We start from the raw sequence: 10,896 nt of genomic DNA on the forward strand, positions 1-10,896 counted from the left end.
ACAGAATAAAGATGGGTGTTAGGCTGTGAAGAAAAAGAACAGTGACTTGGATCGATCCAAAAGCATTTACTCACTTGAACAGCAGAGATAAGCACAAAAGTGATAAAGAAACCTAAATCCCACATCAACAGCACAATATTAGAGGGGTGATTAAGATTACAGACCTAAGAGAAAGTGTACATTGCATTACTGAACAGAGTACCTAAGTTTTAGGCTGCCTAAAAAAACCCTGCAAGCTTGACTGACCTATGCAGGCTCTATGTAATGCATTGACAAAGCACAGACTGATAGCCATCAACGCTGGGATGCTATACAGGTAACGGTCTCTAGAGCCTTGCCTCATGCTGGAGCAAGGGCTGCATGGCAGGGCTGTCTGGCAAGCTGCTCTTAGCTAGTCTGGACAATAACCAGTTTTCAGCCCCATGACACGCAACCAAGCAGCAACAGCTAAAGAACACTACTTTGGAGCAAAGTAAGTTTGGATTTAAGTTTTGAGTCCTGGTTGCCACATGTGCTCTTTAAGGCTAACAGTGCTCAATACAGTCCATATTTGGCTTTTCCCCCAAATTCTACCCCTTATCTGCAATAAATTTTGATTTTAATGAACCTGTGCATCTTCCAATACTCATTACTACTCATCAGGTTCTTAGATCCTTTATGCAAATGTATACATGCTGTACCCTGGTTGACTCTATTTATAACTGAATGCTGCTGCTTTGTACTTAAATGCTAAGATATGACAGCCAAGTGCAATTAGCTAATTCATTAATTAACTAGAGAATTTTTACCTCTGGTGACACACTTCAACTTTGCTGTTCAAAGAAAGAGCAACAGAAAATTGTTCAGATTTTTAAGGAGGAGGCTGGAGTAAAACTGTTCTGAAAATCTACTCTCCAGCATTTGCTATACCCTTGAATGACGAATTGAGGCCAGTTGGCAGTTTTTATTCTGAAGAGATGACAAAACTGATAAAATTTTGTAAGCTCCCACTCCATATTTCTGTTTCTCGTTACTATACTCAGAATGAACAGTTTTTATGAATGCTAATTATACCATTATCAACTATTTGTGTCTTCTCTAAGAAAAATGCTGTAATCCATGCAAACTTGCTAATGTCTCTTTGGATCCCAAAGACGTGTTGGTGGGTAGGTGTGACTCACAGTGAATGCACACTTGCATCAAGGAGAGTTATTAAATATATAATAAATATTATATATAAAATTAAGGAGAGTAGACTAAAGAAAAGAGGATGCAAGACGCATGACATGCTCTCTCCTCCCTCCCCTGACTTGCCAGGCTTGAGTATGTGCTCACTGTCAACATAGGGACCAAGAAGACATTCCCCGAATGCCCACTTACGGGATGTTATGGAAAGATTAGAGGTCTCTCATGCTATAAAATACGAGTACGTGCTAGGGCCACAGCCTGAATGGAGACACCAGGTTTTGCCTTTTCTTGTGTTCTGGATGAAATTAACGCAAGCAAATTTCTTGTTCTTTGCACCACCTCTAAAATCCAGTGCAAAATAAATCCCAGTATCATCAGAAAGGTAGGACATGGTTCCAATTCTTAGGATTCTTTCAAATAAGCCATGACATTTGGTGTCTCTAACCTAAATGTCGTTAGGTCCTGAATTAGAGTCAACTTTCTTATAGTTGCCTACTATTCGGTCTGACTTAAACCTAACTGTTGAGAATTAAAGACTTTTCTGCAGACCTGTCAAATAAAATGGGTCATGAAATGGTGCTAGATAGGTACCTTAGTGTGTGTATATGAGGCATTTCAGCTATTTTGGTAAGCTTAAGATGGAAGCTATGATTTTTAGCCCTGTTTGTGACACTGATACCCTCTTCAGTTCCTGTTTTTTCTATTTCTTATGTAGCTCTCCTGTTCTTACTGCGTTTGCAGATAGTATCCCTTATTTGTGTAGATGGAAACACACATGGACAAATACTACATATCAGTGTAATGAGGCTATTCAAAAAGAAGTTATCACCTTTGCAAGCCTGGAAGATCATTTGAATTGAGAGGATGGACCCAGACGCATGTAAGCTCCATCTTTTAAAACACAGGGAAGTATGTGCAAGGTCTTAGGAGCAAAGAGCCTGAAAGGTAAGCCTATCATTTACTGATTACTGAGAGGCTCAACAATGGGGCAGGGAATGGCAAGTTAATGACAGTGTCTGTGTCTCTTGCGCGTGTTTGTGCTTTCTCTGTTGCAGTGATACACAAGCTTGATTTCTTGAAATCATGAAGTATGAAAAATAACAACTTCTATTAGACATGTTCATATAACGGTTGCATGTACTTAATGACCTGCCCACTCTTCACACCTCAGACCTAGAGCAAACAGCAAGTCACTGAGTGGTTTGGAGAGTCATGGAGGGCAACAAGTGTGCAGCCACTTGCTGTGATAAAGGAAGAGTCAGTCTGTCCTGTTTGCTGTTCCAGCAGCCAGCCTACCTTCCCAAACCTGTCGCTCTTTTGCATTCAGCCTTCTTTGTGGTTCCTGCTGCACTTGCTGCTGCTGAAATGGCGCATGGTGTCTTGTGTTCCAGTCACAGAACAAAGAATCTGCTACAAGAGAAACATTAAGAAAGAACAGCCTTTTGAAACCTCATGTTGTTAAAAACTGTTCAGCTGCTGTCTAGAAAGGTGCAAAGGGTCCCTCATCTTAAAAGCACGCACAAGGGCAGCCTGGAGAGAAGAAATATTGTCTTTCATTGAAGTTTCTGGGTGAGTCATTCGCCCTCGGTCTGACTCAGCACTGAGCACTGCTGCACTCCCCAGAACATCTCCCAGCTCACACCAGTCATTGCCCGAGACAATGCGCTCAGCCTGGAGGGCATCCTGATGGCTCAGTGCAGAGCCTTTAGCCAAGCTGCTGTACTAGGGAGCATGTGCTAGTGAGCCTGACCCTGACATCCTTCTGCACCCAAGCACCTAAGTCCTGCTGACATTTGGCTAAAGCAAGTGTGTAAGTACCCTGGTGTCTCATGGCCTGCTTTCTGAAGAATGGAAGCATATTTCTGAATACAGAATCAAATCCTAAATCAAACCATTGCCTGGGTTTTCTAGAATTTGCTTGAAAAACTTAACAGAAAATGCCTAAATGACACAGGAAGATCTTTCAGTGATGTATGAATACATCGCTGCTACAGTCAAGTAGTCTAAAGTCTAGATCATTCTCATTTGCTGAGAAAGGTTATCTGCATCATGCTGCAAACCACCATCCAGAGAGGCTGCACTGGCTGCCCAGCTCCTACACAGCAGGAGCTGCTCTCTTGCTTCAGCAGTGCTGTTGCTATGGCTTTGTCCCAGTGTAAATGAGATCAGTAACTGGCTCCCTGCCCTGTATATGGTTTTTGTGAGAACTGAACTGAATTATGCTTGTCATTGTTTGCTTGGGTTTTTTTTCCCCTAGCAAGATTAACAATAGCACTGCTCACAAAATCCTCACCTTAAGAAAGATATGATGTTCATCTTTCCTTTACAAGCGAGAACTGAAGGAACTAAAGTAAATCAGAGAACCAAACAGTCTCTAAGTTTGGGCACTTGTGTCTCAGGCTGTGTTCAGTGGTTTCATCTTCAGGGGCATTTTCAATAACTTCTGTTATTACTTGGCTAAACAGAGGGCTGGGATGCAGGAGGTCCAAGATGGACTCTCCAGATCAGCCACAGAGATGCTAGGTAGATGGGGATAAGTGGCTGAATCTCTTGATGTTACTGCTCCTCTTCTTAAAAAAGACCAAAACCCCCTAAATGTAGTAGTAACTCTATGTGGCTGCTGTATTTGGCTCTGCAGAGCCACACCAGGGCCTCATCAATGTCACCTAAAGATACTCCTGACCAGGTATGTGGGGCAACAACCTGTCTGATTTAAATTAAGTGTATGAGTTGGATGTAGGTGATATAGTGGTAAATACAGTAGCAAGGAGAGAGACTTCATGCACAAAGAAGTTTTTTCTATTCCCCTTACTTATGTGGCTGGGAGTATTTTTTGGAACAGGGCTTTTCCTTTCCGTTATGTATAGCACTTGCATACTGAATGCGGCTACATATCATATGCGCACAACATTCCAAACTTGTGTGCTACGATATAAATAATTGGGCTGTCTGAACAAAACCTACTCCTTTAAAAATGTCTCAATGTTTTCTGAAAAAGTTAAAATTAAAACACATTCATAAATGTTGTGCCTCTAGCATTCCTTGTGTGCGGACGTGTCTTCCTGTAAAAGAGTTATTTTTTATTTTCACTATCCTTTTATGGAGGTTTAAATTATCTTGGGTTATTCAATAATACCCACAAAATTGCTTTTTATGCAATTACTCAGAGAGAGTGTTCCATTATGTGACAGTCACACAACCACAGAATATCCCTTTCATCTATAACTTTCTGTTACTTTTGCCCACTAAGCGTCTGAGAAGGTAAGGCAAGTTTAAAATATTCCAGTAGACTCATGCTGGCCTTGGGTGTTGCTGATGCCAAGGGAGAAAGTCTGGAGACTTCTACATGGTCCATAGAGGCCTATTTGTTAGAATAAATTATGTGGATGTACCCCACTTCCCTAAACAGGATCCTCTGACTTGACTTGCTTTCATAATTTCAGAGCATCTGATTTCTATCCTCAGCATTGACCTTCTGATGGGTGATTTTTCCAGCACTCTGGTACGCAGAAGGTATGACGACAGGGTGAGGGGTGATGGTTTTAAACCAAGAAGGGAGATTCAGGCTAGATGTGAGGAAGAAATTCTTTGCAATGAAGGTGGTAAAATCCCGGCACAGGTTGCCCAGAGAGTTGGTGGATGTGCCATCCTTGACGACATTTAAGGCCAGGCTGGATGTGGTTCTGGACAACATGATCTAGTTGAATGTGTCCCTGCTCATTGTAGGAGGGTTGGACTAGAGGACCTTTGAAGATCCCTTCCAACCCAAACAATTCTATGATTCTATGATGGCACCAAACATTTGAAACAAACTTTTGGGCTAAGGACTTGGTGGGTTTTCAGGAACAATTAAAGGTGTTAGTTTGAGTGTCTTAGTTTTGGAGTCTAGTCTTTATAGATCCTGTATTCTTTAATAGGTCAGACTCTTGTCTCTCAACTCCTCAGTTTCTAGCCTATAAAAGGAAGAAACCAGCATTTCTCCATCCCAGTAGGGTACTTGTGAACATAAATATGATAAAAATTATGAAGCACTCCAATACTATGGTAATAGAGGCTATATAACAAGTATGGGCAGATAGCCAAGCAAGCTTTTTACATATTTCAATCTAGTTTTTGGAATCTAATGAGATTAAGCCAAGTCCTTGGTGGTATAAATCAGAAGTTTCACTGATTCATTGAGAATCAGACTGTTTGAAAATTTTGCAGACATTTAAATAGTTAGAGCTTCCTACACTTACAGACACGTGAGAAGAATGTCCTGTGTTACTCTGTATATGGTGCCCCAACAGTAGATTCTCAGAACTAGTTTTCTCACCCTAGACTCCAATGTGATTCTCCAGTACATGCACCTGCTGTACTTGGTCAATAGGAGCTCATAGATTTATTAAGTCTTGAAAAGCCCACAGGAAGGAAGAAAGGTTGAATATGTAACAACCTATAAAACTATGGTGTTTTAAGGTATATCAAAGCTTTCTTTTAGAAAGACAGATTACGTTTTTACTTTTTATGTCTGCAGGCTGAACTCTTTCAGCCCAAGATCCATTAAAGGACTTATTGTGCAGAGCTGGCTGAAAAAATGGTTTAATGATAAACAGTCAAACATAGCACAAAAACATGAAAAGCTGCAGGTGCAGGTCCCCCAGCAGGGCTCTTTGAAGTCAGACTCAACTTTGAAGTGCTCTTTAGGTTTTATTTTCACCTTCCAGCAAGCCTCCTGGCTAGCAAGGAAGATTATCTATTTTGGAGCTGTCTGTAGCCTGGTTAAGGGCTGGCAGGTGGGTAGTGAGGGTATCTGCTCTTCTTTAGTGCCCCGGGAAGGCTGCAGGAGGGCTGTGCTGACATCTCAGCTCTTTAGAGGGGCGCCAGAGCACTTTGGAGTAGCATGGCTGTTGAATTTTTCCTGTCTTTAATACAGCTTCTAAAAACCAATATAATAAATAAAAATCAGTTCTCCCCCAACGCACTTAATAGATCAACTTCATTGTAGGGGATTTTTGGGTTTTATTTGAAGTTTCCAAAGCAAACTGCTCAGTTTAACTGCCTGATTAACCACCGGTTACAATGCAGAAACTCATGGGTACATCTGCTACTCCTCTCCCTGCAAACCTATGTCCATTTAGCATGTTGCAGAAGCTGATAGACTTATCTGAATGTGCTGAACAGCAGTAGGCTGTAAATTTTTTGTTTAGTCCATGTGAATACGTAGTGTGAATGCCTAGTTATCAAAATCTCCAAAGAGTGAGATTTCCCATTTAGCACAAGGTTTAACGTGTACAAGGGACACTGTAAGCATCATCCAGCATGAGATGTGCTCCCAGTCGCTGTGTAGCCTCATTAGTGCTGCCATGAATTGAGCTGTGATTTCCATCTCTCCTTTCCAAAGGGTCAGATAGGGATCAACAGTTGCATTCATGAACCTCATTTTCTTTCTGCTGCTCAGGTTTCCATTGGAATCCTATTTAAATTGTTTATTTCGTACTCAGCCCATGGAGAAAGTATGAGCCATGTGCATGGAAGCTGTAGGTTGCTGTGAATTTTCCCAACCCTCCTATTGGAAATCAGTGTTTGAACCTGATCATGAAACCTAATTTGGTGGCAGGAAATAATGTGTTAAAAGGGCCAAGGTCGTCTTACTTTGCGATTAAGAAAAGTGAGACATCTGAAGAGGCAGTGAGGGATATCTCTCCTGTCGCATGTGGCAACTTTCAGCCATCTGCTTGTGAGAGCTCCAACAGGGCACCTGCAAGATAAATGGGAATGGAGGAAAACTCACCTTGTTCCCTTTCCCTCAGGAAGATATAGTTCTCCTGGATGGCATACCAAAGGAGAAAATGCCATTGCTGATGCCTTAGGTGCCTGTAAGCTCAGAGAATTCAGTAGTGTTGGAGAAGGAAACAATAAAAAGATAGAAGGAAAAGCTAGAACTCATAGAGGGGAAGATGATTTTGTCCTGCCAATTTACATTAAACCAGGAATTATTCCCTCCTTGAGCCAAAAATATAAGGAATAATGTAGTAATGTGTTTTTCTTTTATCAGAATTAAAATGGTATAAAGTATTTCCAAATACACTCAAATAAAGTGACACTTTTTTTTAAATGTTTCTTGGGAAAAAGAGAAAACATTTTCAGGAGGTTGTGATCAGAATAAAGCCCTAAGGATAGGCATTATGTTGGATCACATTTCCAAATTTTTTTCTTATTCTATAAAACAGGTTTTTGGAGTTTTCCTGCCTGCAGAAAACAAAGCTTTTGGCTGTCTCTGCTCTCTGCCTTCTTTCCTTGGCTTCCTGCAAGAGTAAGTACTGTCTTTGACACATGTGGCTCTGCAGAAACAAAGGTTTGCTAGGGTTACCTGGGGGTAAAACAGGATTGAAGGCAGTTCCATTTTCTTGAATTACTTGCACCAGAATGGAGCTACCTGAGCACGTGCCGGGTAAAGTGCTCAGATTCCTGGGAATTAGGCACTGCCCAGTCTTGTGCATCTTATTGCTTAGGTGGTGTCCTGTTTCTTAGGAACAAATACTTGCTTTTTTCCTTATGCCAAGAATATTCTAAGTTCTTGGAACTTTCTGCCTTGATGGTGAAAGATACATTACAGTTAACATTTAGCATGTTTCATTTTGCCATGAACTTTTTACATGTCATTATTCATAGCTTTATGTGAGAGTACTTGCATGTGTAATAAAAGCTGTTGGATTCCTTTAATTCAGTAAGTATTCATCCAAAATTTAGATTCATGTCTTTACATTAGGGGAAAACGGACTTCATAAATTGCAGCCTTTGATATAATTAAGTTTCCAAATGTCTTTGAGATCAGACATACCCAATAAATCATTTAGTCAAGCTGTTGTTTTTCAATTGGGTGTTGAATGAATGTGCTTTAATCTAAATCCTCTCAGGGCCAGAGTTTTGGTCAGAGGCATAAACAAATGCTTCCTTATCTTAAAACAGAAATGTTTGTCACCAGATAGAATTTAGAAAACATTAAAATGTGAAACCAAACTAGCAAAAGAACAGAAATGTATTATCCTGCTTAATTGTGATTTTAATGTGTAATTAAAAGTCTGCAGATTCTGTGACCATAACGATAACAGCATTTGCTCCCACAGAATAAGACAAGCAGGGCGAGGTGGTCATTCCTTATTGCCTACAAGCCAGGTTTGTGAACTCAGGTCAGCTGCTGCAGTTAATTATGTTCTGTTGCTGACAGGTATGCAGAGGAGAGGTGTTTGGAGATACAGGCCATCAGGGCTCTTGAGATGATTATCCCACAGGCAGCAGAGCAGATAATAAAAAAGCTGGCAGGGAGGATTAGGAGTGAGAGCAGTGCAGGTTTACCAGTGAGTCACGGTGTAATGCTGGTAGCAGCAGGGAGCTTGTCTGGTGTGTTTGTGACAGGATGAGTCAGAGAATGGAAAGATAAAGTTATGGGTTCCTGAAGCTGGCAGTGGTGGTTAGTGCCCATCTTAATACTTGTATGTGCATGTCCTTGTGTGCTGCTTCAAAGAGGAAGCACCTGGGGAAGCTTTTTGTTATGACACTTGGCCTCCAAGGTGGCTGGGCACAAGATGGCTCTGCAAGGGAAACCGGGTATCACTGGCTTTAGTTTGGCATCGAACCCAGGCTGACCACGCTTGGTGAGATGCTTCCACTTCAGACTTGCTTCACAGCACAGACAGAGCCAACTTGCCCCTGTCTGCACAGTAGCAGTCAGCTATTTCCCTGAAAAAAATGGAAAGTTCAGAGTAACATGCATCCTGCTTTATCTGACAAAATAAAGCTGTTGGGAACAGAAAGGCACAGACCTGGGAGGAGGATGATGATACAGAAGCAATAAAAATGCTGTCTCTGATCCTTTACCACTTCTTTTACAGCCTGGACACCACCTGGTTAGGAATTTGAAGTGCCAGCTTTTCTTGCCTGCGTTTCTGTGTATCATCTACCAATGGCAGTACAAGGATGGGGGATTGCCCCTTTACCCACACAGAATTTCAGAGATAGTACTGATTTTCTCTTTACAGCATCCTTACCATCAGAGAGGCAAATACTGATTTTCTAACCAATAAAAGAAAAAGCAGTTAAGTGGAGATACAGCAGAAATTGGTGGTAGGGATAAAGCTAGAGCATCTGAGCATCACTGACAGCAGTGCTGCCCCTAGACTTAGGTACACGAGAGACCATTGCCCACTGGTCAGTGGTGGCTCAGGATGGGGCTGGTCAGGGTATTCTCATCCCACAAATCTTGCAGGGCTGTTTGCAGTGTCCTGAGCCATTCTACTCTTCTCTCCCTCTCTTAGGTAGGGTGGCTCCTGAGCCTGCATTGAGATGCTCCGTGTCAGCTCCTCACTCTCTGTGCCCATGGCCACAATCAGAAATCATCCTCAGCATGCCAGGGCTACACGGGTGCACGAAACTCCCTTGGGCGAGCTGGGTTATAAATCAGGCCATCAGCACTTAATCAAAGGGTGGTTTCAAAGTGATCCCAAACAGTTTTCCAATGCAGTGTTTCCCTCCTGCCCCACACCCTGACTCTGCTGGAAAAACTCACCTATTAGTTACACTCTGCTGGAGAAGGTAAGCTGAGGAGGCAGAGCACGAGGTGATGTGCCACTCAGAGGCCAGGGCTGCCTCATTAATGTCTCTCTCTGGAGCTGTTACCGCTCTGCCTTCCTGTTGCTAAGGAAGGTTTCTATGGCAAAGGCCCACCAAGAAAGTGAGAATTAGAGAGACTTAATGTTCAAAGCAGATGAGCTTGACAGTGTCGGCAGCTGGCTTCTTCAGGGGAAATAAGCTGCTGTAAAGGAAGACTGGCCATCTTGAATGCTGTGCAGAGTGGGAGGTGCAGCTGGTGTGTTTGCTGGTTTGTCTCCTTTCAATGTTGGTAGTTTGTGGTAAATGCAACCTCTTAAATATTGGTTGAGAGATACTTTCATTATAAGGGTGTTCTTCTAGGATGGTGAGCTGCAAAATTCAGTGACACTCCAAAAGCTCTTGCTGTCCCATAGGCATCTCCCCATCAGTTGGAGTAGAGAGTGGGGAGGCAAACATGGCTTTCATCTCCTGAGCAAAAATGCACTTGTCAAACTGGGACACCGACTACACAGAGATCTACCAATACCCAAGACCTGTGGAGCACTTCCTAGGCAGTCTGGAATGGTCCCACAGTGGTACTGGTCTACTTTCTGCGTGCTGAAGAAATCCAGAGGTACTTATGTCTCATTCCCTGTGCTCTGAGGTGCCGGTGGTACCATCAATGCTGCCTTTGGGCTTACCAGTCTAGTGTCTGGAGCACTCCGTGGGAGACTGACTCTTCTGCACAGGGTTGAACGTCCAGTACCTCTCTCAAGAAAGAATTTCACCTTTGTTCCAGATCGAGGCCATCTGGGAGGCACAGAGATCCCGCACTAGGACCGTGTTCTGTCGGCAGTGTCCAGTCTTTGGGAGAAGGTAATAGAGAATGAAAGAGTACTTGGCCCACTAGATGGTGTCATGACGTTCACCTGGGGTTAGCTCCGTTTTGGAAGAGTGCTGTGGTCCATCTGACAATGGACCTGCCTATGGCATTTGCAATTCACTGCAAGGACCTGGTGGTTGGTTGGTTGATGAATGGGGCTATATGAAGTGACTGCCTGAGACAGCAGGGAACCAGGCTTGGTGCAGGAGGGATGCTTCAGTACTACAGCCAGTGTTGCATGAGAACTCAGGCCCTAACGAGTGTGGTGTGCCTGA

The 10,896-nt window shown here is 42.7% G+C and overlaps 1 long non-coding RNA gene across 1 annotated transcript; it reads left to right on the top strand.

Annotated features, from left to right (window-relative positions):
* The first annotated feature begins 7,384 nt into the window (after positions 1-7,384).
* LOC115611693 lies at positions 7,385-10,610 on the top strand. Its single transcript, XR_003992664.1, has 3 exons — positions 7,385-7,462; positions 10,173-10,372; positions 10,538-10,610. It is a non-coding gene; the product is annotated as an uncharacterized LOC115611693 (long non-coding RNA).
* Positions 10,611-10,896: the final 286 nt, after the last annotated feature.

Source organism: Strigops habroptila, chromosome 8 (genome assembly GCF_004027225.2).
Source record: "Strigops habroptila isolate Jane chromosome 8, bStrHab1.2.pri, whole genome shotgun sequence".
In the NCBI taxonomy this organism is placed as follows: Eukaryota; Metazoa; Chordata; class Aves; order Psittaciformes; family Psittacidae; genus Strigops; species Strigops habroptila.